This window comes from Pinus tabuliformis, chromosome 3_2 (assembly GCF_031772625.1).
Source record: "Pinus tabuliformis cultivar Carrire ecotype Pingquan chromosome 3_2, CPIR1, whole genome shotgun sequence".
NCBI lineage: Eukaryota > Viridiplantae > Streptophyta > Pinopsida > Pinales > Pinaceae > Pinus > Pinus tabuliformis.
Genome location: NC_142302.1, coordinates 586,216,103 through 586,224,790, shown reverse-complemented (window position 1 = coordinate 586,224,790; position 8,688 = coordinate 586,216,103).

The window sequence follows — 8,688 nt, the reverse complement described above, 5'->3', positions numbered from 1 at the left end:
TTGAATTGACAGTAAATAAGTACACTGTTAAGGCATTCCTTGCTATAGGTCATTGGGTTCAATCCCCATAGATACTTTTTTTTTTCCGAAGGTGGTAAAACCTATCAACTCAGGTGTCAAACCAACAGTGAGGACAGCCATCTCTGGCTGCTATCCGCGAATGCTGGGTTTGACTCATCACTGTTAAATAGGAAAACCACGCCACCTGGCATAACCCTGCTGGTGGTCCGTAATCGGGAGCAGGCTCTCACTCCTGCCAGATGCCTCTGGGTCTTGGGCCGTTAACCTGTTTCCTTACGTCCGAGGAAGACGAGCTCTTAGCCAAGCAGAAGCAGTTTTACGGCATACTCCAGGCCGACCCATAGATACTTACCTACAAAAAAAAATATTTTTAATATTATTTTTTATAATATCTTAATATATTAATTCTTTCTATAATATTTTTGTTTACATCAAAATTTTAATATACTACAACTTTATTAAAAGTTCCACATGGTTTATATATATATCTATATATATATATATATATATATATATAAAATTTAAAATATTATTTTTATAACCATATATAATGTAGTATTAATATTAATATTTAAACTTAATTTAAATAGTTTGGAAAAATATTATTTAGTAATTAGAAATTATTTTTATAATCATGAAATAGAATAATACGTGAAAAAAATAAGATATATTATAAATGTATCCTTTTGATATTTAAGTTGTAGTAAAATGTTAGTAGTGGGTTTGAGTTGTAAAGATTGATATGTTTACTCACTACATTTTTGGTGTTTAAAGCAAGTTTATGATTTGAATACAATAGTATACATTTGAAGAATAAGATAGGTATCTTATCTCTAAAATTTATAGATAAGTTTATTTCTAAAATTTATAGATAAGTTTAAAGTATTTGTAATTTTTATTTTTATTTTATTATTATTATTTTTAATTTGATTGTAAAAGATTAATTTTTTAATGGTTTATAAAGGGGTAGATGTCATTTTTTAGATTTTAAGTCATTAATTATTGTTTTTAAGTTTTAAGTTGTTAACTTATTTTTTTGGATTTAAAGAAGATAAATTTTTAATAAGTAATTTTAAGTTTTATTTTAGAACCAAAAAGAAGGTTTGAGTAAAAATTGTATTTATAAGAAAACTAGTTTTTTATGGTCATCATTCAAATTACTATTGACATGATTATATTTTTTTTAGTAACATCTAGCCATATATACATTAACGTACTTTTTAGTAACATCTAGTATCAAACTTACTTATATATGAATAAATATTAATCAAAACTATAGTAATAAAAATATTTAAAAAAAATAGAGTTTTATTATTATTATTATTATTATTATAATAGTGTTGAATAATTATGATTAAAGATTTAGATTTGCATAATCACATTAAGATTTTCATTCTTTCAACATTGTATTGCATGAAGTGAATAATTATTATAATTTTATCTAGTTCAAACATATAAATTAAACTGTTGTAATAATTTATCCATAATAAGCATCAAAACACTTATTTCTTGATACACCTCACATTGCTAAACTTAAAAAACATAATAATAATAACAAAATTAACTAAATTATAATTTTGTTTTAAATTATAACTTTGAATCTACCAAAGGCAGAGAAACATTAAATCTCTTTTCACTCTGAAAGAGGTTTGCATCTCAAGAGATTTGATCCCTATTAACACTTGGGTAGATCTAAAATTAAGATGGATTTAAGCTAGTTTAATTATTAATTATAATTAATAAAATTAATTATTACGTCGTAAGGCGTTTCCCTTTGAAAAAAACTTCCCTAACTACCATGCTGTACCCATTTGCAACGTAGGATCTTATGTTAGACGATCAAAGAATCCCTCGCCATTAGATTGAAACAATTGATTGAAAAATTTATGACGAGCTTCTTCGGATGGAGATATAACGAGCTTCCTCGGCTGAAGAAAATGATAAGTGGCACATTTGCAGTGCACAACACCGAAAGCTCGCAACTCAAATTCATGCAACTCGTCACAACCCTCATGGAATTGAAGTTACCATCAATTGTCGTCATCTGAGGGCATACTTCTACAGGGGGATTCATTTTCGTCTTAGCCCATGACTACAGATTCATGAGAAAGGACAGAGGGTTTCTCTATATTCCCGTTACTTGACAAAATTTGTGTTGGGCGGATGCAAGTACTCTACTCCCATGGCCTTCAAAAGCAGGTATAGTGGAGAAACTCAGGCTCTCTCTTTTCTCTGAACCTATGGAGAAACTCTGATTGATTTCCAAAGAAGGTTCTCCGTTGCTTTCCTGCCTTTGATTTCTATATCTTTAAACATTTTTTTTAACTTTGTGAACCCCATTCATCAATTGTTTGAGTACTCAAATATATGAATATTATGCATAATATTGCATACACATAAGCTAGTGCATTGTGCAGAGTTCTTGTAGGCCCATTTTTATAAGCTTCCTCAACTCACAATAAGGTATTCTTGGTAAAGCACATTTAAAGTCAGACAAATTGTATAACAACTATTTTGGTTTCCCTATTTTTGCATGGCTTATAAGCATTATTTTGATCACACATTGTTCTCTCAACATGGTATTTTGAAGTTAAAAAGCTGCACTTATTGATCATTGGATGATATTTTCTGTTTTTTAATCAGAATTTCCTTTTTATTTGATCATGTTGACATGTCCTGAGTGAACGTTGAAGTGGGACGAGGTAGCAAGAGAGAATTGTCAGGGTGTTGGTTTGTCTTTACACCTGATATGGCCATCCTTACATTTCCAAGACAACCTTTGTCTTCATTTCATGTTATATATGGTCTTGATCTAAAGGCATTTTTCACCTTGTAATTCCTCTTGCCAGGAATTTTCACACATATATTTGCATGTTTATATGCTTAACATAATTATGAAAAAAGAAAAGTTCAATGGGATTTGGTATGTTTCCACCATTGAGTTATATAGCATATGAGACCACAAGGTTTGCATGTCTGTTTATGCAACTAGGTTTATCCTTTGTATAGAGATGTAGTAATAAAAACTTACCTAGTTTTGAAATGGATCCATTTTTTATTTATACAGAATTTGAGGTTAGTGGATTTTGCATATTGGTGATCAAAGAAGTTCTTGCGTGTGCAATAATTATGGAAGGATATAATATGAGAAATTTCATGACACAAAAATCAATGGAAATTCTTGCTTTCCGTTTTAGTAAATTAATGTAATTTAAAAATGGAAATCCATTTATTTCCAACAACCAATTCATATTGTTTGTCGTAAGATTGTGAAAACAAACCAATTTATCTCTTTAGGCTAGATAATCTATGTGATACTCCAATCATGAAATCCAAATGACAGTCTGCTTGGTTATTAATGGCTATTGCAAATGTGTTGTTGTTGAGGATGGAATTTGAGACCTGCATTCAGAGAATTATCCTCTCTGCCTAATTGATAGTTTGTTGTCACAATAAACACTGCCATCTGTAAATTTTGATTTTCTGCCAAACTAATCAATGCACAATATTACAATTCTAGAGCGCAGTTCAAAAATTGTGAAAATAGACTTAAGCTCATGCTTTTCCAGAGGCTTGAATGAACACTTAAATAAAATTCAAAATCACAAGGTTACTAACGTGACAATTGTATTGTTATGAAACCAACTCACAAAAGGATAGATAAAAAGATCAACGTCTTATAGTTCAGTGTCTTCGAGGGCGCAACCTCCTTTACATTACACAAATGAACAATTCTTGGATGATACAAATGACAAAACCTCCTTTCTATATATAGGAGTCTAAGGGGTTACAATATAATCAAATATGACATAACAATAATAATATAAGTGTTAGGATATTCCGACACATAGGAAATAGTTAAGTACAACTTGGTCTAGTGTAGAGTTAGGTATAGAGTTAGGTAAAGTGTGTTTCTTTACCGTTGTACATTTTGTAACTTACAATCCGATGGTCACGATATGTAGTGATCCGACGGTTCATTCTCTCCTCGGTATTACCGACACTTGATCCGTGGCTTGACACCCGATTGGTCCATGAATTCTATTTAAAGCACATGGAGGGTCATTTGTAGGGTAATCCGTGCATGAGAGAAACATATGTAAATTTTCATTCTTTTATTAATAAATTGCCTGAAGTGGCCGCGTTGGCTCAGGCCGTGGACTGTTTCCCTCTTTGAGGGTTTTAACCACGTCAAAATACTGGTGTATTGATCTGTGATCTGGTTGTTAGCGGTGTCCTTTTGGTGTTCTGTCTGAGGAACTTACCCTTTTGTATCTAACCCATACTCGTCCTGACCTTTCCTTTGCTGTTGGCCTTGTTGCTCGGTTCATGCAAAACCCCCGTGAAAGTCATTGGAAAGCAGCTAAAAGAATACTTCGTTATGTTCGAGGTACAGTTCAGTTTGGGATTCATTAGAGTGCCGAAGCAGCTCCTCTATTGGTTGGTTTCACTGATTCCGATTGGGCTGGTGACCCTGATGATCGGAAGTCTACTGCCGGTTATGTGTTCACTCTTGGTTCAGGACCTATTACATGGGCTTGTAAGAAACAAGCTACCATTTCTCTTTCATCAGCAGAAGCAGAGTATCGTGGTGCTGTAGAAGCTAGTAAGGAAGCCTTGTGGCTTCGTCAGATCCTGTCAGAGTTTGGCTTTTAGCAGCATCATCCGACTACACTTTGGTGTGGTAATCAAAGTGCCATTCAGCGATGCAAAGATCCAGTCCAACATCAGCGCAGCAAACACATTGAACTGCACATGCACTTCATCGGAAAGCTCATTCATGACCATGTTCTTGAAGTGCAATATTGTTCAACAGATGATCAAGTGGCAGACATCTTTACAAAGGCTCTCACAGAGGCGAAGTTCACTAAACTTCGATTTTTGGTTGGAGTTCAGGAAGTTGTCACTAAGGGGGGATAGGCTCTAGTGCCCCCTTCCTTCTCCTATTGTGTCATATTTGTAAATCCTTCAATCCTATCCCAAGTTGTTCTTAAGGGGGGATGTTAGGATATTCCGACACATAGGAAATAGTTAAGTACAACTTGGTCTAGTGTAGAGTTAGGTATAGAGTTAGGTAAAGTGTGTTTCTTTACCGTTGTACATTTTGTAACTTACAATCCGACGGTCACGATATGTAGTTTTCCGACGGTTCATTCTCTCCTCGGTATTACCGACACTTGATCCGTGGCTTGACACCCGATTGGTCCATGAATTCTATTTAAAGCGCATGGAGGGTCATTTGTAGGGTAATCCGTGCATGAGAGAAACATATGTAAATTTTCATTCTTTTATTAATAAATTGCCTGAAGTGGCCGCGTTGGCTCAGGCCGTGGACTGTTTCCCTCTTTGAGGGTTTTAACCACGTCAAAATACTGGTGTATTGATCTGCGATCTGGTTTTGAGCGGTGTCCTTTTGGTGTTCTGTCTGAGGAACTTACCCTGTAAATTCCTACAATAAGGGCACAACAATAACAATAGTGGGCTTCTATGGGACACAATAATAACAATATGGGGACAATAGAGGCACAACAATAACAATAAGGGATACAATGACAATAGTAATGGGGGAATCACTAGTATTATAGGGACCTAACATGCCCCTTTCCTTAAAAAAAGTGTTGTCCTCAACGCTTGAGTAGTTTTGGATGCTTTTGTATAAAATTCTCATCCTCCCATGTGGAATCTTCAGTGGGTAAGTTCTTCCACTTGACAAGATACTCTGAAATTGATCGATTTCGCAGCTATCGAGTTCTTATTTTAGTGACTACTTTAGGTTCCAATATGATTTTTCCTTCCTCGTCAACTTCTGGCAATATTGTTTGAACTGGGAGCCTGTCACCAATAACCTTCTTTAAACATGAAACATGGAAAACTTGGTGCACTCGGGAAGCTGCAGGAAGCTCCAATTTGTATGCCATAGTACCAATCTTTTGCAACACCTTGAATGGGTCATAATACTTTGGTGATAACTTATTATCCTTATTAGCTTGCTTGAGGGACATTTTTTTATATGGTTGTAGCTGTAGAAATACCCATTCACTTATATCAAAACTTTTTTCACTACGATGTTGATATGCCTGTTGTTTCATTCTATTATGTACCAAAGTTAGGTTATCCTTTAAGAGTTGGAGAACTTGTTGTTGATACTCCATGTGATCTTCCACTGTTTGAACCTTAGAATTTTCTCTTAAATATGATGTGATGGATGGTGGGTGATATCCATAAAGTGCCATAAATGGGGTCATTTTTGCTGCAGTATGGAAGGAAGTGTTATACCACCATTTAGCCAAAGGCAACCATTTGACCCATTGTGTATATTTATCAGATACAAAGCAACAAAGATATCCTTTCAAACATTTGTTTACTATCTCAGTTTTCCCCTCATATTGAGGATGATAAGATGAGCTATGAGCTAATTGAGTGCCAAGACAAGAAAATAATTCCGTCCAAAAATTTCCAGTGAAAATGGGATCTCTGTCAGTTACAATAATCTTTGGGTTTCCATATAGCTTTTGAATTGTTTCCATAAATGCAGTAGAAACCGTAATAGCTTTAAATGGATGAGATAATGCACAAAAGTGTGCATACTTAATAAGTTTGTCAATTACCACCATGATGACACTCTTTCCTTCGGACTTGGGTAAAACTGCGATGAAATCCATTGAAACCTCCTCCCAACGTTGACTTGGAATGGATAAAGGTTGTAATAGACTCGGGGTCTTAATTGTTTCAACTTTATTATGTTGGCGAACCAAACGTTCCACCACAAACTTTTGAATATCAGATTTAAGGCCATCCCAAAAAACCTCCTTCTTAACCCTGTGGTAAGTTTTTAAAAATCCTGAGTGCCCTCCTAAGGGAGAGGCGTGCAATTCCATAAGAATCTGTTGTTTGAGTTAGGAATTTTGACATAGGTATAAGCGATATTTGTACCATAACGAATAATTTTTCCAGCTAAATGTATCAGATGTATTGGTATCTTGTTGCATATTTTGAATGAGTTCCCACACTTTTTCGTCATTTTTCCATTCATCCCTTGCTTCGTTTATCCAATCTGGTTGGATAATAAAAATGGCACAAAGCAACGCTTCCACATCCTCATCCTTTCTTGAGAGTGCATCTGCCACAACATTTTGCTTCCCTTTTTGGCATATGATTTCAAAGTCATAACCCAACATCTTTGTGACCCATTTTTTCTACTCTTCTAAAGATAATCTTTGTTCTAAAAAGTATTTAAGACTATCATGATCCATTTTTACCTTGAAGTGTCTTCCCATTAGGCAGAGTCGCCATTTCTTAAGTGCATGTAGTATTGCCAACATTTCCTTCTCATAAATATCTTTATGTAAATACTTTCCGTTGATTGGATGACATTCAAAAGCAGTGGGTCTTTTTTCTTGCATTAAAACAACACCAATTCCATTTCCCGAGGCATCACATTCCACAATAAAGGTTTTTGTGAAGTCCGATGTAGCTAAGATCGGTACTTGGCACATTGCCTCTTTAAGATTTTCAAAGGTCTTCGTTGCTTCTGGAGTCCATAAAAATGCATCTTTGTTTAATAATGTTGTTAGAGGTGTTGCTATTCTCCCATAATTCTTAACAAACTTGCGATAATACCCTGTCAACCCGAGAAATCCTCATAGATGCTTTATGGATGTGGGGATTTTCCATTCCTTAATGGCTTTAATTTTTCTAGGGTCTACCTTAACACCTTCATGAGATACAATATGACCCAAATATTCCACCTCTTGTACTCCAAAGAAATATTTGGAGCTTTTGCATATAATTGTTCCTCCTCTAATAGTTTGAGCACCATGTCAACATGTTGAACATGATCCTTCCAAGACTTGCTATAGATTAGTATATCATCAAAAGATACTAACACAAATTTTCTAAGGAAGGGTTTGAAAATGGAATTCATCAAACCTTGAAATGTAGAAGGTGCATTGGTAAGGCCAAAAGGCATGACCAAAAATTCATAATGACCCTCATGAGTTCTAAATGTTGTTTTCGGAATGTATTCAGTCTTAATTCTAATTTGATGATATCCTGAACGAATATCCAACTTGGTGAAGTAAATTGATCCATGCAATTCATCCAATAGTTCATTAATGACAGGAATGGAGAATTTATCTTTAATAGTGAGCTTATTGAGCTCCCTATAATCCAGACACATTTTCCATGATCCATCCTTCTTGTGCACCAATACTATTGGAGTAGGAAATAACTTTGACTAGGTTGAATTATACCATCCTCTAGCATTTCTGCAACCATACGTTCAATTTCACTCTTTTGGGCATAAGGATATTTATAAGGCTTGGTGTTTGGAGGAACACTTCCTGGAATCAAATGAATAGCGTGATCATGATCACGAATAGGTGGGAGACCTTTGGGAGTCTCAAATACCTTGGAATGATTGTCCAATAATTTTTGGAGATATGGAGAAATAGATGATTTTGATGTGGGAACCTCTAGTGAACATAATTGTGAAATTATGCATCATTGTTCTTTCTTTAGAATCTTTGTCATTCCATTAGAGCTGATTATCTTTCCTAGTTTCCCTGTGATACCTCTTAATTCAACTTCCTTTCCTTCCGAAGAAAATTTCAGGAAAAGTTTTCACATAGCTCAAACTATTGGAGGAGAAACAATTATATGCAAAAG